Source organism: Paroedura picta, chromosome 13, assembly GCF_049243985.1.
Source record: "Paroedura picta isolate Pp20150507F chromosome 13, Ppicta_v3.0, whole genome shotgun sequence".
In the NCBI taxonomy this organism is placed as follows: Eukaryota; Metazoa; Chordata; class Lepidosauria; order Squamata; family Gekkonidae; genus Paroedura; species Paroedura picta.
Window position 1 is genome coordinate 3155505 of NC_135381.1, and position 21297 is coordinate 3176801.

The 21297-nt window shown below is 48.0% G+C and overlaps 1 protein-coding gene across 13 annotated transcripts in view; it reads right to left on the minus strand.

Moving 5' to 3' along the window:
- Positions 1-21297, minus strand: part of PITPNM2 (phosphatidylinositol transfer protein membrane associated 2) — a 135427-nt gene that overhangs the window by 82821 nt on the left and 31309 nt on the right. For 2 of the 13 annotated variants that reach the window (XM_077308245.1, XM_077308238.1), the window contains exon 1: positions 11872-12268. The exons of the other annotated variants lie outside the window; for them this stretch is intronic. The gene's annotated coding sequence lies outside the window, so the exon portion shown is untranslated. Of the gene's footprint in view, positions 1-11871; positions 12269-21297 lie in introns of those variants that run through there. 13 annotated transcript variants of the gene reach the window in all.

Genomic DNA, 21297 nt, shown 5'->3' on the forward strand with positions numbered 1-21297 from the left:
GCTGTTTTGTTCAGGGATGGCCTCTGTGCATGACAAAGGGCAATCCAGCAGCAAAGCTTTCCCCACCAAGTGAAAATCTGCTCTTGATGAGCACAAGTCCAGGCAAAGGGGGGGGGGGGATGGGAAGGAAGGTAAGCCAGCAAGCAGGTATGGCTGTGCTATGATTGAGCAGTGAGATCGTGCATATGCATGCACACACATGAGGAGTGCCAACTCCAGTTTCAGAAATTCCAGAGATCTCGAAGGGGGGACTGAGAAGGGAATTCAGTGGGAATGTGATAGGGAATGCGAGCGCTCGGGGGGAGGCGGGGTATAAATACAACAACAACAACAACAACAACAACAACAACAACAAAATAATAATAATAATAATAATAATAATAATAATAATAATAATAATAATAATAGGGTTCACTTTCCAAAGCTGCTCTTTCCTCTAAGGATATCGATCTCTGTAGTCCAGGGGTGGCCAAACAGTGGCTTTTCAGATGTCTATGGACTACAATTCCCATGAGCCCCTGCCAGCAAAGCTCATGGGAGCCGTAGACCATGGACATCTGGAGAACCACAGTTTGGCCAGCTTTGCGGATAGTCTGTAATTCCAGAACTCCAGGCCCCACCTTGAAATTGGCACTCCTAAGACACACACACACACACACACACACACACAATTACAAGGGAGGCAGTGTGGTCCTTAAGTTACCTTCAAGGGGAGAAGGGGAAAAAAGGCCAAGCCCTATTTTAGGCCTCACTTTTCCGGGACAAAAGCTGACCCACTTTTGACTATCAATTAAAAGCTGAGATTTTCAAAAGTGCCTCGGGGAACCGGGAGGCACAAGGCCTGCATTTCAACTGGATTCGGGAGGGTTTTTGGAATCGTTTAAACGTCTTGGCTGCGCGAAGCTGCTTGCGGGGGAGTGTAAAACAAAAAAGACTACGTAATGGCCGTGACTACACTACAGACCCCTTTCCCAGAAGAACAGCTGGAATGAAAAGACCAGGGGAAGGGGCAGCTCTCTTGGCTTCCAAACTCTGATGCTGTAAGGCAGGGGTAGTCAAACTGCGCCCCTCCAGATGTCCATGGACTACACTTCCCATGAGCCCCTGCCAGCGAATGCTGGCAGGGGCTCATGGAAATTGTAGTCCATGGACATCTGGAGGGCCGCAGTTTGACTACCCCTGCTGTAAGGGCAGAGGGGTCCAGCGGTAACTCATGTGCTATCCAACATAAGCTAGATGTGTGGGGTGGGGAGAAGAGAGGCAAAGAAGTGAGGGACCTGAGAGGTACCACTCCAGGCCGCCTGACAAATATCTGATCATTTGCAAACTCCCATTTGCAAAAAATATCCTTTGTGCATACCAGCAAAATGTACAGGGAAAGCATTCTAAGCTGGGCTCTTTTTTCCCCCTGAGAAGAATAGATTTTGCAACAGAAAGGGGCACAGGCTGGATAGGGAACATACAAAAAAAACCCCTCAATTCTCTCTCTTTGAAATGGTATGACTCTTCCCACATGGGGCTTCCATTCATCTGTTCCAGCCCTCAGTTCCAGGCCAACAGGGACCTGGCACGGTGAATGAACACATCTGCTGCTCGGAACATGGAAAAACACTTAGGCGGGCACACCCATCTAATTGTGTGCATAATATGCCCACGATCTAAAACAAGCCCTGCCCCGCTTTCAGCCGCAGCAGGCAGTGCCCGTGACGGCCCCTTGACTTTTTGCAAATCAATCAGACTTCGGGAAGATGTTCCGACCCCCGGAACTGAAACGGAAAAGGCTGCAAGGTAAATCAAGCTGGGGACAAGAAAGAGAGGAGCTGGGGGGCTTGAACCTTGCTTCTTACGACCCGGAGGAGTCTCCAAGCGGTTTACCATCGCCAACCCTTCCTCTCCCCATAACCCCTGTGCGGTAGGTGAGGCTGAGAGAGCTGTGAGAGAACTGTGACTGGCCTGAGCCGGCTGCATGTGGAGGAGGAGTGGGGAATCAAACAGGAGCATGTGCAGATCCGCAGGGCCTGTGAGACGGAGCTCTTCCGCCAGGTCTTTGGTCAAGGCCAGGGCACGGAAGACCCGGGGGCCCCTCCACACTGAACATCCACCGATATTAGGATCGCTGGCACCTCTGAATGTTTCGGGCCCCCCAGTCACCGGGGGGAAGGAGGGAGGTGGGTGAGGTTGGACTTCTTTGAATTGAATGTCTTGTTCAGGGTTAGTCAAACTGCGGCCCTCCAGATGTCCATGGACTACAATTCCCATGAGCCCCTGCCAGCGAATGCTGGCAGGGGCTCATGGGAATTGTAGTCCATGGACATCTGGAGGACCGCAGTTTGACTACCCCTGGAGCTGGTTTTGGGTCTCATATATATTGGGGGTTTTTAACATGCAATAGTGGTGGGTAATAAACCCAAGCAAGAATGAATGAATGAATGAATGAACGAACGAACGAACGAACGAACGAACGAACGAACGAACGAACGAACGAACGAACGAACGAACGAACGAACGAACGAACCCAATTCTCCAGAGTGGAGGCCGCTGGTCTTAACCGCCAGCATCTCGGCGTGCTGAAATGCTACAAAATCCACCCTCCAAAGCAGCCATTTCCTCCAAGGGAAATTGGCCTCTTTAGTCCACAGAGCAGCTGTAATTCCAGGAGACCAGGAGGTTTGCAATCCTATGCATTATATATGCAGGTTATCGCTCTTACTGTTTTCTTTATATCTAGAGGTTCCCTAAGGAGATGGTGGGGGGGGGGGGGTCTGAAGTTGTTCCACGGCAAAGCAAGAGATGGTGGCCAAGGGGAGGAGCCAAAAGGTCACTAGAGAAGAGCTTCCAAATTCAGAATAAGTTTTCCAATTGGGAGGAATTCCTCCAAGGGGGGATCCTAAAGCCTGGAGTCCAGAGCCAGCCAGAACAAGGCTTGACCAAGCGTCACAGCGGCTGATTGGATGGGACCTTTCCGAAAAGGTAGAGAAGCGGAAGTCAAGAGAAGAGGTGGATATAGGTAACCAGAGGCTGACGCCAAGGAGGGTCCCCCCCCTCCAAGGAGAAGGCGCGGCCGACAACTGGATGATGTCAGTGGCAGCAATGACCACACAGTTTCCCCAAAGCCAAAGTGACCCATTGAACAACAGACCCCGGGTCAACCCTACTGGCCCCTTGCCTCTCCCCCCCTTACCCCGGGGGGGGGGCTGTTTTCCTGGCCGCTGCTCCCCTTCCTCTGTTCAGGACGGCGCTGGGAAACAACTTTCCAATTTATACGCTTTTAAAACGTTGTAATCCTACGAGAAAGGGTCGAAGTGTAAAAATCAATTAATGAAACAGATAAGCGTTCGGCAAGTGGCTTTAGAGAAAGGAGGCGAGAACGGCTTCTAAGAGGCTTCGTTCTCCCCAATTCTTCGGCTACAGGGGGGGCCGCAATAATATTATCTCTCACGACTGTTATCGCCCCTCAAATAATTAATATGAGAAACAAGCAGCCTGACGGAGGCCCAGGTAGCTTACATGGTTTTAATTCTGATAATTGAAAGCACCTTGTTGCTATGGCGACGGGGGCTATAAAAAAATTAAATTAACATCTCCACGCATGCAAGTATGACTCAGACCTACGCTCTCATTCCTCCCCCCCCCCCCCAGCAGCCATCCAAGATGATGCTCATTTGCGGGCGTCTTACAAGCCAGAGAGGATGCCACGGGGGTAGGAATAAGGAAGGGAGGGTGCTGCAAGTTTATTCAACATCTACCAGGGTCACCGTTCTCCATCCATCCCCACTGCATTGTTTCCATAGTAACTAAAAACGGAGAAGCATCAGGAATAAAAATAGCCCCACTGAGCCGAAAATAACCAGCATGTGTCATCAGCAAGAGATACGCTTCGAGCACCAAGAGATATTTTTACCTCCCCTTCTAGGGCGAAGCCCCTACCAGATACTTACGATCACAGCAGTGCAGCTGTTATAAAACTTATATGCCAGACTCCGGCAATACAAACACCATTAAATGCCCATTAATATGGTCATGCTGTTCCTTGCGTAAACCCTGCCCTTTGCAAGAACAAAGATGCAGAAGTGGCGAAGACGTATCTTTTCACTGGGGCCGACGGCTCCCCAGTAGAACAGAACTCAACGGTAGCTGCTAAGGAGCCCGAGTAAAGGTGGGATATAAATGTTCTGATGAAGAAATTAAATATTAAATAATAAATACCTCGACCAACGGACTTGCCAATGAACTCCAACCAGGCACAGGAAAACACTTCCTGATGGACTTTCTAATGAACTCCACCCAGACACAGGAAAAGCTCTTATTTCCAGTCCATCCCATGGAAGACTCCCAGACAAGCCAGGAGTGTGATACACACACGCACATACACATACACACACATCTCGAGAGCGAAACAGAAGACCCAGCACTGTTCAGACATTTTGCCATGCAGTGATTCCCATCTTGCCACATCCTCCTTGTGAAGGTGAAACGTCAGGGACTGCCAGACCATGGCTACATAGCTCGGAAAACCAAAAGAAATACAAGTAGTAAACCTACTGAAATCATTGATGAGTTTAGACCGGAGTCGCTCTGCACGGAATTGCACTGCCTGTCCTACTTTAATCAAAAGCTTGTATAATATTTAAGCTATTTAAGTTAGACTGATGAAAATCGCATCCGAGGTGCTACTTAGGCTGTGGCAGCGTAAATGTTCCCCTCTGCCTTGTGATAGACCGCCTGTAATTATCCTCTCAGACCAGGCCCTCCCACGGTTTCTGCGGAGGTACAAAAATATATCATTTACATGAGGGTTAGTCAAACTGCGGCCCTCCAGATGTCCATGGACTGCAATTCCCATGAGCCCCCTGCCAGCATTCGCTGGCAGGGGGCTCTTGGGAATTGTGGTCCATGGACATCTGGAGGGCCACAGTTTGACTACCCCTGATTTACATCCTCATCTGCTCAGAGGATTCTAGGAATCGCAGTTCAGGATTCTTTGGAGGAAACAAACTGCATAAAGTGACAGTGAGAAATCTCACCTTTGACCCTGAACAGAAGCTGTAATTAGGTTTCCCCAGCCGACAATCGATCCGTCCTTTTCATGCTGTTTCCCAGACACCCACAAAGAAGCTGAGCGATATCGTCTCTAGATCTGGAATCGCTTCACAAACCTTCACCTGAAATCCCACAAACGCTTCCGAATGCAGTCGTCAGATTATTAGTAGAGAGAAAGCTGCCCGTTGGTAACATTTTCCGGGTCCATCTCAAACACCAGAGCTAAAAGTTTGAGCCCAGTGGCATCTTTAAGACCAACAAAGTTGAATATAAGAACAACTGGTTTTATATACCTCACTGTGGACTGCCTGAAGGAGTTCCAAAGCACCTTTTCCCTTCCTCTCACCACAACAGTCACCCTGCGAGGTAGGTGGGGCTGACAGAGCTCTAAGAGAACTGCTCTGCCAGAACAGCTCTAAGAGAACTGCGGGTGACTGTGGAAGAGTGCAGAATCAAACCCGGTTCTCCATTTTAGAGTCCACCAGACATTAACAGCTACAACCACGATGGCTCTCAAGTTTTCGTTTTTTGGTTTTAAGGGTGCCACAAGATTCACTAGCGCTTCAGACCGACACAGAGACCCTCCTGAATCCATCTCAAGCACTGGTATTGACCCTGAAGTCCTAAACCAGGGGTAGTCAAACTGCGGCCCTCCAGATATCCATGGACTACAATTCCCATGCTGGCAGGGGCTCATGGGAATTGTAGTCCATGGACATCTGAAGGGCCGCAGTTTGACTACCCCTGTCCTAAACAGACAGGATGCAGGCTACCTTCATAAGCCCTGTCTCCCATATAGGCATTTCCTGGCACTGAGGTCATCATCCGAGGACCTTTTCGGTGTTTTCCCACGGTATTTTCAACGGTGGAATCACACTGCTTGTGGTTGAACAGCAATTAGAAGCAGGAGGGCTTTTTAGTTTGGATTTCAGTTTCTGACAAGGCACCCAACAGTCGTTTTATTTGATCCGTGTCCGGGTTATATGCTGCCGACTGATTGATTTGGATCATGGACGGGTCACCGTTCAGCTTAAATTTCTCCCGTTATTAATTCTCGTTCTCCTCCTGCATCTCTACAAAAATATCATGAGGTTTTCTGATTAATTATGCTTGTAAAGGGCCCCTTAAAACAGGAGTCGTCAAACTGCGGCCCTCCAGATGTCTGTGGACTACAATTCCCACGAGCCCCTGCCAACATTCGCTGGCAGGGGCTCATGGGAATTGTAGTCCACGGACATCTGGAGGATCACAGGTTGACTACCCCTGCTTTAGGAGACATGTTGTGTGTGGTGAAAGAAAGAGGGAGAGGAGAGGAGAGGAGAGGAGAGGAGAGGAGAGGAGGAGAGGAGAGGAGAGGAGAGAGGAGGGGAGGGGAGGGGAGGGGAGGAGAGAGGAGAGAGGAGAGAGGAGAGGGTAGATAGATGGATGGGATGGATGGATGGATTTGAATGGGTTGTTTTAATTTTATCTTTTCCACTGCTAACAATTCTGAGAAAGCGAGGAAGAGATGGCTGCCCTGCCAGAAAGGAGATACTGATAGCCATGGTATTTTAAGAGACATGTTGGTGTGTTTTGATATATAATACACAAAAACACAAACACACACACCAGGACCACAAGATCTAGACAGGAAGGAAGCAGATTAGTATGCGTGCACGAGTCCTTCTGGGTACAGTAAGCGGGTACAGCTTGCATCACAAAAGTACAGCCCCAGCCCCAAACCTGACCTCTCAAAAACCCATCTCGTCAGACTTTCCATTCATTCGTTCAAGGGGCGGGGAAGCTTTTCAGATGATCAAAACAGACTTTCACACAAAACAGAGACAAAGAAAGAAACAAAGAAGGGGGGGGAGGTTGCCAGGAAGAGACAAAATCCTCCCCCACAATATCTTTTGAAACATCCAGCAAAGTTTAAACTCTGCCAACAAGAATGTTCATTTAATTCTCCTACGTGCAACTGACCACAAAAGGACATATAATAAAAATAAAATTTCTCCCTTCCACTTGTGCTACCTCCTTGTATTCTCCTACAAGGGGACTCTTTTCTTCTCCTCTTAGTGTATCAACCACCCTCCTGATTGTGCTGCCTTTTTAAAAAATCAAGTTTCATTAAAAGGGTGGCGAGAGCCCCAATTAAAGGTAGGGCAGGGGTGCGCAGGGAAGGTGTTTTGAGGTCTAAATGACCCCCATGGGGTGAAAATTCAATGAAAAAGACAATTGATACTTTAGGCTGAAGCAAGCTATTAAAACGCTCTTAACCATTTGGAGTGTTTTATTCATGCTTTTGAGTTGAAAGGAAGGGAACGCGTGAGCCAGGGCGTTCAAAGGACCCCTCCCCATGGAATTAGCATTCAAGGTTATTACAGATCGTCCCCATTCCCCCCCTTCCCCCATAGCTGGCCCATTTTTTAAAAGCAGCCATTCTTAGTAGACGGTTAATATGACAACGAATTAGAAACATGGTCAGACACATCTTTTAAAAATAAAATTCTGACCTATCTGGGACCCATCAGACCCATGAGGGTGTCTGGCTCAAAAATCTTGCTTCCACTAAAACCAGGTTCTGCTAATGGAAGAAAAGGGCAACCAAACGAATGTATTCTTTGCAAAAAAAATTTAAAAGGGTACCAGCTAAATCCAGGCGGAAGACAGGAACAGCTCTGGCCATGCAACACAAATAACAAAGCTGTTTTTCATTAAGGGGAGGGGGGGAGCAAAGAGAAGGAAAGATTTCTTATTATTTTAAAATGCAAAAAAAAGGAAGAAAAAAACCCGTAAAAACATGTTACAAATGTCTGTTAACAAACCTCGACTGTCAAGCAGCAAGTGAGAAGTTCTCCATCTGCTCTCCTGACTATATTTACTTTTCCCAGGCAACAAGTCATTTAAGGATGTGGGGAGTACACAGTTGAGATTTTTCCATTACAAAACCATCTCTTCTTACTTTCTTGCTGAACAGCCAGGTAACCACTGCCTGATACAAACAGCATCTCTTGCAGCATCTTTCCTAAAGCAGGTGTCCCCCCCCACGTTCATTATGCATTTATGTTCTTAATTGATCTCAAGTTTAATCTCAGGCTCAACCCCAAAAAATAAAAGATTTCATTGCAGCTTGTAAAGGTCATAAAACACACCTAGACTATAATTACAGTAAAATGTATACAATTATTAGTGAACCAAACAGGACCACAGCAATTAAAAAGACTGTTCAAAATTCAGATTAAAGCCGCAGCCAGCCGAAGAGCAAGCAAGCAACAGATGGGAACACTCCAAGGGCTAGCCCCCAGGCAACATGCAAAGAGAGAATTCCGCCAGCACAGGGCCACCACGAAGAATGCCCTGCCTCTTCAAGGATAAAATAATATTTTATAAGCCTTCTTTGTCAAAAGGGCAATGAACACGTAGAATTCACGGCTGCAGGAGGTGATGATGGCCACAGGAAAAGATGGTTGCAAGAGGGGATTGGATAAACACATGGGGTAGAGGCCCATGAGTGGCTGCTTTTTTGGTGCTTGGGGGGACCCTTTGGGTAATGTGCTGTCACAGACAAAAGGGCAAGGACTGGGCCCAGTGTACCTGAAAGTCCGCAAAACACAGGTGAGGCAGAGGGTCTCTACGGCTTCCAGACAGCAGCTTTGACTTCCGACTACTTTTAAGTCTGACACAGGAGCTCTGTCTAGGGTTGCCAATGTCCAGGCGGTGGCTGGAGACTGCCTGGGATCCCCATTGAAGTCCTTTCCCATCTCCAAATGTTGCCCTCCTCAGGCTCCAACCCCCAAAATGTCAAGGTATTTCCCAACCTGGCCATCCAACTCTGGTCACAAGTCACAATGAATGCACATGCCACCCATGTAACACAGTGCACTTGATTGTGCTTTGTGTTTGGAATAATAATCATGGGGCAGTCAACTGATGTACAGCTGGACAAGCAAAATTATTGCACTAATCCATATATTTTGCTACTTGGGAAGAAAACCGACACACTACGAATAAGCTATGCAGATTGAAATTCAGGATATATGGGGAAAGAGAAAAGTGCCACTGCTTGATTTACAGCACCACTAAGGTTAGGGAACTTGATTAATTTGGATGACTCTACTTGCAAACGTCAAGGTTTTTCTAATTTCGACAGGGGGAAAAGCAACTATAGGGCCAGATTCTCTTCCGACTGAGAAGTGGGAATGTGGGATTTTACAAGAACCACTCTGCGGTTCCACATAAAAGCCAAAATCTCTGGTTCTGAGAATGCACCCCAGCATCCCATCCTTCCTACGGCCCACATGAGTGGAATGAACACAGTTTCTTCCCATTTAGCCCTCCCTCAGCCATGCTTGCCCCTTCTTTCACAAACAGTTTAGACCGCAGCCTTAAGACTCTGTAAACCGCCACGCTTTTTCATTTCAGATTCAACTGTTCCCTCCAATCACCTTATTTCATTGATTGCAGGCAATTTTGACTTCACCTCTCCAGAGTCCTACACAAGGCAGTTCACAAGCAAACACTTCAAGGGATTTACCTCAGAGCTCTGGTCGCTGACACTGACATCCACACTGCGCTTCCAAAGTCAATTAAAAAATGGAATGCCACGTTTTCCAGAATTACTAAAACATCTAGGTCAGGGGTGGCCAAATTGTGGCTCGCAGGTGCTGGCAGGGGCTCATGGGAATTGTAGTCCATGGGCATCCGGCGAGGCACCATTTGGCCATCCCTGATCTAGGTTCCTCCTCCTCCCCCTTCCCATGCACAGACCGCTTCAGAACTTACAGTCCTGATATAGACTAAAAATCCACAAAATGAAACTTGCCCGACATAGAATACTGGTGGTTCCATGCCATGGAAACCTTTCAGGGTTAGAGAAAAATCTGTTGTTGTTTTTTTCTTTCCCCTTTTAAAAATAAGAGTTTAAAACCCCCCAACTTGATAAGAATATCTGCACATTTGCAGAAGCCACACCTTCCCCTACCCCTCAACCTCTGGCTACGGTTTGGACTACCCAAAAGGGTATCCACCATTGGACAGTCACCAATAGAAGGAGATAAGGGGAAAGAAGCAGGAATCAAAGAGAAGCCAGAGTGGGGAGGGGAGCAGGGGTGGGGGGGAGAGAGAGCAGCTTTTGGGCAGGAGCAAAGGGAGAAAGAAGCAGAGCTGGATGGTTCAGAGCCAGCAGAGTGGATGGAGAGGAGAGAGAGTGGAGCTGAATGCAGAGAGGGAAGTGGGTGCTGGTAAGGGCTTTGAGGGACCTGTGGGGGGAGACGGCAGGGCACGCATGGGCTGTGGTGGCTAAAGCAGAGCCAACGTGGCAAAGCAACAAAAGGGGTCCCCCCTCCCTTCTTCACTAAAAGTCCCAGCAGTTCCCAGAGTATGCAGACACTTTTGCACTGCACGTCCATCAACATGCAAATACCGGACCAGCTATTAGCTTTCCACGTCCAGCCGCCTCCTCCTGAGCCTCGCTGGACTTCTTGTGGCTCAAACAGGCTGCACATTTGTTCTAAGGGCACATGGGTTTTTGTCCAAAAGGTTCGTACACGACTCGTCTAGCGATCCACAGCAAGCCGACAAACAGACTGATTTTCTTGTTTATTGTAAGACTGCCGACTCTAAACCTCATGCTATGCTGGAGCCAAAGAAACTGTAATACTGAACTGTGTCGTATATAAAGAAACGGTTCTATTTGGGTCACTCAAAAGGCCCATTAAAAAGAACATCCAGCAGAACACCCGGGAATCCAGACAAAGAACATAATCCGCATCGCAAAGATCAGCTTTAAAAATGATCTACAATGGTTGTTCATCTTGCACGCCCTTCTGGAAGTTTAGAGAAGGTCCTGAGACTTTGGCCAAGCGGAAGCAGCAATGAAAGTGCCTTGTTTTGTTCAATGGGGGAACAAACTATTCTAATAATTTATGTAAATAAGTCAAAGCAGCAGCAGTTAAGAACCAATGCAAAAACGTAGCTGTAATTTAAAACTTAAGACTCAGTATGAGAGAAGGAACAAATTAGAGAGGAACATAAAAAGGACAGAAAATGTTTTAAAAGAACTTTAACAATCCCAATGGAAAACCTCACTCCTGAACATCCCAGGCAAACCTGAAGGAAGAGTTCCTTGTAAGTGGGGGCCAACACTGAGAAGACCCAAATCATGCATCTCCCTTCAGAAGGGGGGGCATTTGAAGAGCTGCTCTCTGAAAGTCTACAATGACTGGGAAGGGTCATTTACTTATGCACGTTCGAACATTCAGCCTTCTAATTAAAAATCTCCCCACCCCCCAATTCGCAAACCTGTTCAAAACTGTTCCTTTGATGAACTAGCCACTGTGCCCTCATCACAGCTGGCTTTGTGTCAGAGGTCTGCAACGCGAATGTTTTCCCTGCACTCATCCAAGAAAAATAAACATAAATGTACATCAAGGGCATCTACGGTGCTCCTTGAAGACCTTTAGCCGCCCCTAAATGCCACGTGCATCTTCACCTTCAGTTGTAGCAGACCCACTTTAGCATTAACTAGTCGTACTGCACATGCTTTGTTAGGATGTACGATTTGGAGTCGGAACACAAGTATAGGATAATTCAATCGGTTCCCAGTTCTTCACTGGCCGGACACAAGAGACCATGCAAGCCCCTTCAGAATCCCCCGTACAAAAAGCCACCCCGTGCTGGTACCGTTCCCTTTACCTTTCCCTTTCCCTTTCCCTTTCCAACTCAGGTATGTGCATATTTATGACCAGAATGGCAGCTGATCAGAAACAGAAGACAAAAGGAGGCATGGTGAACCCTCGCCCCAACAGCTGACAAAAGCCGCCCCATGATCATTCTCGGTTTGCAAATTACCTTTGAAAATAATCCGCCAGGAGCGTCAGGCGATCTCGCTCCTCGTCCTCTCCGGCTCCAGCATCTGCCAACAACCCTCCGTCTCTCCAAATCGCAGCCGGAATCGGTTCTTTCATTCCAAACCTTGGAAACCAACAAAGCCCGGCAACGCATCCATGTCTCTCGGAGAGAAAAGCCCCGTTGAACAGAAGGGGCGGGAAAACACACACACGCGCTCACAGAAAGAGCACAGATTCTCTCCACGGCAGGGAACACTAAGCTATGTTGCCATGGAGAAACCGGGAGATGTACAAAAGGAACAGAGGTACTCGCTGGTGAGTGCAGGCTGTTGGGCCGGCTGAGGTAGTGAGCAGAGATGCCACGTTTCAGGGTGTTTTCACCACCGACAGGGGCAACAGACTCCTATGGGAAGCTGAACTGGCCCCAGCCCGTCAAGCAGGGGGGCAGAGGCAGCCAAGAGGATGGGGCTGCAGAGGCACCAGGCTCAGTGGAACTGGGACCACCGCTTGGAAAAAAATGCAGAGGCAGAACTCGGAGGCAGAACTTTGATGGCCAGGAAGGGATTCAATTGCAGGCAGACCAAGACGCATCCTGCACATGGAGAATAATGCGCTTTCAATGTGCTTTCACAGCCAGATTTTCCTGTGCAGAACAGGAAAATCTACTTTAGGGCCTGTTCCGCACACTTTAGATAATGCGCATTCAATGCACTTTAGAAGCAGATTTCCCTGTTCTGCACAGGAAAATCTAGCTACAAAAGCACATTGAAAGTGGATTGTCCTATGTGTGCAGAATAGGTCCTGATGTCCAAGTTGCTGATGTAAGTATCTCTCCCCGGTGCTCGCCAGTTCAGTGGAGGATACGGATCACAATATGTCTTGCAGTTGTCAACCTCCAGGCGGCACCTGGAGATCTCTCACTATTACAGCTGGTCTCCAGACAACCAAGGTCAGTCCCCTTGGAGAAAACGGCTGCTTTGGAGACTCGATTCTATGTCCTTCAACCCTGCTGAGGTCTTGGCCCACTCCAAATCTTGCCCTCTCTGGCCTCTACCCCCAACATTTCCAGAATTTCCCAACCCCAATCTGGCAACTCTAAGTGAGCCCAAAGGTCCCTGGAGAAGCAGGCCATGGCGGACCACCTCTGAACATTTCTCCCCCTGAAGACCCTATTGGGTCACCATAATCAGCTGTAACGCGACAGCAAAAACGGAAAACCGCTCTTTCTTGCCGATCCGCATGGGGGACAGAGTTGGAACCCTGAACAAATGACAACGAAGCAGCAGCACAAGTGACTTGGACAGTCTCGTAACAGGCTTATGGTTCTTCACTCCCGGCATTCCCTTCTCAGCCGTGAGCGTGGAATGGCCTGATGTTTGAAGAGCTCTTGAGGTCTGGAAATGAAAGACTGCTCAGAAGTGAATGTTCACTTCCTTCTGCTGGGAACTTTTTGAATATGAAAAGCCGGTGCATGCAAACACACACACACACACACATACATCTTGGCTAGCGCGCAGTGGGGAGTCAGTTGAGCAAAAAAAGGCAATTTGGTTCAAGGCTTTTAAAGACTTCCTCGCCCTCTGGGTCAGAGCTGCCGACTGTTATCAGAAAGCCCGTAGAAGTAGAATATTTTATTAGCCTGCCTCTGTGGCTCCCCGGTGGTCTAAAAAGGAGGGAGGGACGGAGGCCGGCTTTCCTCCAGCTTCCCTGCCTAGAACCCCCATCCAATTCTTACTCGCCCTGAACAACCATCTGCCAGCAACCATTTCTTCATCACCAGCTTTTCACTGTGACACAGACTCACAGATTCCATGAGTGACGAAACACGATCCATTTTGGGGAGGGATAAAAACGTCAAGCAAAAGAACCAAATCGATGCTCTGAAAACTCAGCCACCCGGGGAAATGAAAAGAAGTGGACCTCTAATCAATCAAAATCAGCTGTTCCCTCCGGGAAACAGCATCTTTCGTGCAACAAAATCCCAAACGCCGCAAATCGACAAGCAGCTAAGATCAAACAAGCCGTCCTGGCCTTAACAAGCCAACGCAACAGTTTTCCTTTTTAAATTGGCCTAAAAAAAGGAGGTTTCTACAGGCCTGTCCTCAGCAAACTATTTATACCCCATTACCCAAATGGAACTTGAGACATTAATTCCTGTCCTAGACATTTCAACAGGGGGCATTTTTATTTTATCCTTCCTTCAAGGAAGGCAGGACAGCTTACATGAGTCTCCTTCAGGGTTGCCAAGGATTGGTGGGAAACTTCCTGGAGATTTTGAAACCCCTGGAATATTTGCCACCCCAGAAGAGGCACGATCATGCAGAACATGGTTGGGAAGCAGAGCTGTGGACACGCCCATCTTGGGCTCCTCCCCTTTTCACCTCCTCCAGGCCCATCATTGGCCATTTGGGGGGTGGGGGGCAGGTCATCGTGACCATATATGGCCGTATCCCCTGATAAATGCTTAACACATTTAAGAAATAAATAAAAATTAAATTAACTCCCACCCATTCGGGAAGCCCTTCCAGGGCCATCTGGAAACCCCAAGGTTTTGAGAACCTGGTTGAGAAACCCTGGGGTAGTTAATGCTCTGATGCAATATAAGATAGCCAACAGATATTCTTAATCACAGAACTAGAAATAATGCTTTAAGGCCACAAAGCCCGGTGAGCAATTTGTTTACATTCCATATCCTGCACACCAAAATAATAAAAAAAAAACCTTCCCCCTCCACAGTCAACATATTAACAAAAAACGCAATCGCGCATACAGAACCAGGCAACAGTGAGCAAACATCTGGATTATATATTCTCCCAGTAATTAGAAGGCTGACAACGGGCCACAGCCCTGCCAAACATGCCAGTTTAGTCCGTTCACAGGACAAGTCAGTCCGACTGTTTTAATTTCTAAAGCCAATTTGTGCTGTCAGATAAGCGGGCTGTCTTCGCGGCGAGAAGACGAAAAACACAAGCCAGCAGGTGACAATCAAGTCTAGTTTCCTCGATTCGACACTCTGGGATTAAAAGGAAAGCTGAGCGACTGCTTCGGTGGTTGATTTCATAAGACAGAGTAGCACTTTTCCAGAGACGCGGTCCATGGCAATCTATTTTATTCAGCCTCACAGCGGCTGGATAAGAACAGACACCAGGGCAATCAGAATGCCATATGCAGACCAAGCAGCCGCGAGAAAGGAGTATTTCTGGTGCTGCAGGGAAGAGAAAAGGTGAGCCTTCACGGTCGCCCTCCCCCAAATCCTTCCTCCTGGCTGCGGTGGGTAACTCTTTTGGTCCCTGTCATTCCATGCTTGTGACGACCAGTCTGATCATTTAGACTGGCTATTAGCATAAACCGTGGCTTGCAAGCCCACATGTTCTCATTCCGGTTCCCAGACTAATCAGAAACCACGGTTGGTAAATGTGGACAACCATGCCTCTGGAGCACGGTTAAGCTACACCGGGGGTTCCCCAACCCTTCTGAGCCAGAGAGCAGCTTTGGGATTTTGGATGCAGCCCGATGGGTATACTGTAGGGACAAAACAGCCGCCAGAAAACCGTCACATCACATTGCTTAGGAGTTCGTCCAACATGGTGGCAGCGTGTTTCTAAAATGGCAGCACCAGGCTTAAATATTTGCTGGTGAAGCTGAGGGGCATGAGATATTATTCCAGGACTTCATAACAACATGCCACCTGCGATGCTGAGCAGCAAAACATGCTGGCGTGTGCATGCGAAAGAAATTTCAGACGTGCCAATTCCTTCGGGAGGTGCAAAGCTGAGCGGGGGTGAACATTTGGCACAGATTGCGCCATCCGCAGCTAAGATTAGGCCTTGCCAGGCTGCAGGGTCCCATAACAGCTTCGGCAGCCTATAGAGTTCAGAACATCTTCAGCCCAAACATGCTATTAATTAACTGGGGAGGAATAGATATCAACACACACAGATGGCTTTCCTCCCCTACCTACATCAGATGCGGCAGCGCGGCTAAATCAGTATTCTGCATCCTCCAGAAATGACAGCTCAGAATCCCAAAATTCTCGCAAGCATGGGGCGAACATAACCCCCTTCCCCCAGTTGCTGAAATGTGGCATCTGCTTTTTAAAAAACGCAAATGCAGGCTTGGGGTTGTATCTACAGAGGCATCCCAGCAAAACTGCAGGATGTCCTAGTCCTGCTATATACCGCACTGGTCCGATCGCACAGGTCTGGAGGCCTCACTTCCAAAAGGATGAGGACAAAATGGAGAGGGGGCAGAGGAGTCATGAGGATGATCCAGGGCCTGGGGACCAAGCCCTAGGAGGAAAAGCTGAAGGACTTGGGAAGGTTCAGCCTGGAGAAGAGGAGGCTGAGAGGGGACATGATGGCTCTCTTTAAGTATTTGAAAGGTTATCATTTGGAGGAGGGGAGGGAGCAGTTCCTGTTGGCAACCAAGGTCAGGATCCACAGTAATTGCTTTAAACTAGGTACTGACTACATATGGGGTGTGGGGGGGGAATCACGGCCAGAATAGTTCAGCAAGGGAAGCAGCTGACTAAAGAGGTGGGGAGCTCCCCCTCATTGGCGGTCTTCAAGCAGCGGCTGGACAGATACGTCTCAGGGATGCTTTAGGCCGATCCTGCATTGAGCAGGGGGTTGGACTAGATGGCCTGTATGGCCCCTTCCAACTCTATGATTCTATGATTCTAAACCAAACAGGATCACAACAGAAGAGAAAGCCTCCCGCTTTATTGATGCTATTTGCAAGCTCTCTGAAAAAATTTAATGAGGGACGTATATTATGAAAAACAGACAAGGAACAATCATAAAGCCCCAACAGGACATGCATTATTAATAACACAGAATTGGCCCAGAATATCAATGACTCTTTTAATTAAGGACTTCTCTCGTGCTATAACACTTTTTTGGGGGAAAGGAACCAGGGAAGGGGGAGCCGAGTAAAAAGGGGAAAATGAAATGAGCTGCGTAACCGGAACACGGAGGAAAGGTTCTCAACTAAGGCATAAGGTGCCGCTTTCATTCGTTTCTTTTTTTTTGCTCCTCACCGTTCAATTATTCATTTCCTGCCTTACGATTTATGTGCGCGGCGCCAACACTGTGGACAGCTCCTTGCTGCGTAGGCACAAAAAGACAGGGCCCGGCTCGCGATCAAGTGTTTGACATTCAGCAGAAAAGAAAAGCACGCTCGACAGGCATCGAAAGGGCCCTGAAGAGGAAGGCCGGCTCTGCTGACAGAGCACTGGCTACGGCCAGCTCAGAGGCTTCGTACTGCTGGACGACCGGAAGGGCCGACCCTGCCCTGTTTTTATTCCATCCCAAGACTGAGAACAAACCGGTCAGTCCTAGAGGAGATCAGCCCTGCCTGCTCTTTAGAAGGCCAGATCCTGAAGATGAAACTCAAATACTTTGGCCACCTCATGAGAAGGAAGGACTCCCTGGAGAAGAACCTAATGCTGGGAGCAATTGAGGGAAAAAGAAGAAGGGGGCGACAGAGAATGAGGTGGCTGGATGGAGTCACTGAAGCAGTCGGTGCAAACTTAAATGGACTTGGGAATGGTAGACAGGAAAGCCTGAAGGATCATTGTCCATGGGGTCGTGAGGGGTCGGACATGGCCTTGCACCTAACAACAACAAGACTGAGAGCAAGTCTGGTGCTTGAAGCTGTTCAGCTCTAGGAGCCTCATTAAGTGGAGGGTGTTGGTAGGATGGTCAGCTTAAGAACAGGAGCCCAGGAGCACCTTCAAGGCTATCACAATTTGTGGCAGGGTAGGAGCTTTCAGGAGTCACTGCTCACTTCTTCAGGTGAAGAAGCGAGCAGTGACTCAAGAAAGCACCTCCCCTGCCACAAATTGTGATAGCCTTGAAGGTGCTCCTGGATTCTGGCTTCTTTCCACTGCTGCAGACAGGGGCGTGGCTAAGGGTGGAGGCCGCTAATCAGGAGAGCCGGGTTTGATTCCCCGCTCCTCCTCCGTGTGCAGCCAAGCTGGGTGACCATGGGCTAGTTGCAGGTGTTAGAGCAATTCTCACACAGCAGATCTCTCAGAGCTCTCTCAGCCCCACCTCGCTCCCAGGGTGCCTGTTGTGGGGAGAGGAAGGGAAGGCGATTGGAAGCCGCTTTGAGATTTCCTCGGGTAGAGAAAAGCAGGGTACAAAGCCCAACTTTTCGTCTTCTAACATGGCTATTCATCTTGATCCAGCTTAAGAACGTGTTTGTTGCCTAATTTACAAGCGTTGTCATAGCTAAACAGAGGGTGAACGCAGAACGATTAATTGCTTTGCTCAAATAAACCAATAAGGCCTTCGCTGAGCACGGCAGACGCCAATCGGGGTCGGGAACCGGGCTGCGATTGGTCTGGATTTGCTCCAGAAACCACTGTTTGCAAACAAAGGAGGAGAGACCTTTTCCAGGCGGCCGTCCAGAAACAGAGCGTGACCTTTTAACTCAGACAAACGGAGGCTTTTCCTGGCTGCCGGCTGTCAATCGGCTACAGACTTCTCGAAGATGGGGGGGGGGGGGGCAGATGCAAGCATCTCTGACGCACAGAGAACTCGGCATCCAAAATTTCGGTGGTCACGTCCTCAGCCTTGACTGGGGGCGGGGGGGAGGCGGGGGGAGTAAGTTTCTGGCCTTATTGGCTGCAGAGACAGATCCTCTTTCCTTAAATGCCCAACCAGAATGCCCACAAATTGGGGGATGCTGCTGCTGCCTCCCCATACGCAGTATTTCGATGACATCCTACTTGGTATCATCGATACGATCTCCTGCAGCGTAGAGTTCCACACGTTAATGAGGTGTGGCGTGAATGACTACTCCCTCCTGTCAATCTTCAGTCTGCTATTCCTCAGCAGTCCCCCCTCTGCAGTTTCTGGACACCATGCACGGTTTTATAAGCCCCTGTCCTGGCTACCTAATCTTTGATAGTTGCAGGGGGGATTGCCAGCCTCCAGGTGGGAGCTGGTACTCTCCCAGAATGACAACTGACCTCCGGACTCCATAAACCACTATATTTATTTCTTATTCATTTAAAACATTTCCCCACTTCTCCGGGAGAAGATGCTCGGTTTGGAAGGGGAATCGCAAGTTATAATATGGCATAATATCCAGCCCCCGCTCTAGAACCTCTCCCTGAAATGAAATGAAATGAAAAACAATATTGCTGTCTCGTTGCTATATTCCTCCCCCCTCCCCAAATTACAATACTTTTATTGCCTCCTTCAGCCTTTTTGGCTCTGGGGACTGCTACCGAGGCAGCTGCTGGAAAACTGGTTCTGCTTGAGGGGGAAAGGCAGACCTGAGACAGTGTTGAAGAAAAGTGGGGGGGGGCTCTCATTGAACCCACATTATGGCCATCCGAAATAAACACACCAAAACTTTGAAACGGGGAAGAGATCACGGATAAACCTCGGTATTTTTTGGCAGTCTACTCATTCCAGTTGCACCCCTGGCATTTTAAACACGAATATATACGTACACTGGAAGTTTATATTTTACTTTGGGGGGGGGGATGTATCCATTTATATTCACCAAGTAGCTCTGTTTGAAGCATTCACCTGCAGCCCCTGGCTGACAATGAATTAATGAGTAGGGGGATCTGTTGCCTTCTTTGTTTTAGATCCATCTGGACAGTAGCATTGTTCCCACTTCTGCAAACTGCCTGAAGCCACCGACAAGGAGTGAGAGAGAGCATATCAGGATGAAAAGATGATTGTAGCCTGATTTATTGCTGCCTGGTTTTATAATTTGGGGGCCGTTGGACTTCTGATGGACCGTGAGTAGATGGAAACAAACACCTTAAATAAATATGAATTTACAGATGTATACGTAGGTACGTATGTGTGTGTGTGTGTGTGTGTGTATACACACACAAATATGTCAACAGGAATTCTTCAGAGTCATGCAATCTCACAGATTCCGCCCTAATTTCCTGACCTTAACAAAACAAAATCAGAGTCCAGTGGCAGCTTTAAGACCCACAAAGATTTATTCAAGGCGTGAGCTTTCAAGTCCTTGTTTTTTTGTGCTGCTTCGGACCAACACGGCTGCCCACTTGAATCTATCTTCCTGATCTCAGTATTACAAATAGCGATTGCACAGGCCTCAGAGATTGGTATCCTCATAGTGTATGTCCTATCGCCAAACGCACTCGTGTCCAGGGAAGCGATCCCTCGTTCAGTGGCAGAGCATCTGCTTAGCATACAGAAGGTCCCTGGTTCAATCCCCGGCATCTCCCCTTTAAAAACAACAACAAACAGATTTGGCAAATGACCTTGGCTTGAGCCACTGAGAGTCTGAGCTGACAATACTGAACATCACTGGACCGAGGCTTCCCTTTAGTATAGGGGTAGTCAAACTGCAGCCTGCCAGATGTCCATGGACTACAATTCCCAGGAGCCCCCTGCCAGCGAATGCTGGCAGGGGGCTCCTGGGAATTGTAGTCCATGGACATCTGGAGGGCTGCAGTTTGACTACCCCTGCTTTAGTACATGGCAGGTTCATGGGTATATATATGAAGAACTATTTGGGCCAATCAAGCAGAGTTTCCTGTGTCGAGACTCCCAAGTCAAGGATACTCTGGGAGGTGAAACACAAAAGGGGCACCTTAGGGACTAAGAAGAATTTCAGGGTATCTGCTTTTGAGAATCCAAACTCCTTTTGGGAGCCAAAGTTCCCTTGTACTCAGAAGCTTATACCCCCCCAAATCTTGTGGGTATCTAAAATGCTACCCGATCTAGATTTCTACTGCCGATTAACATGGCTGCCCACTGAAATCATCTTCACAATGAACATACAATGCATGAGTAATCTGCTTACCAAATGCGACTTACAGGCAAGTTCTCTGTGCCAGTAAACAAATCGCTCCGGATATGTAAGACCATAACGGTTTGATGCACACGGAACGTCTGTATCTACTCAGATGAATGTTGGAAGTTTTGTTTATAAGGCAGCATTTATCATTGTAAAATATTGCCGTTTTCCCCCAGCCCTTGGGGATAACAGGGAGAGTCTTTTTTTTTTATCCATTAACTATCTTTAAGGTATAATTTAACCCCATTACAACTAATGGTCGTTTTGCCATTTACTTCAGTGGGAGGCAAATTACATTGTTTAGTCATTAAAATTTTTATTCAAAGAGGAGGACTTATCTTCTCAGTCGGCACGTGATCAGAAATACAGCGGCTGCTTCCGGAATGGAGACGATAAATAATGCAAAGAAAATGCATTTTGACTAATTGCACACATGCACAGGAGCATATTTATGGGGAATATGTGTGGGGGGGATTAACCTATACTGTGTTTATTTTTATGCTGAAGGGCCTGTTGAAGCAAACAAAAAATACCGCAAGAGGGCTGTTCACCAAATGTGGCAGAAGCAAAACGGAATTCAAATATCCAGTGCCAAAAAAGCTTGTCAATCTAATTCTTACCAAAGCTC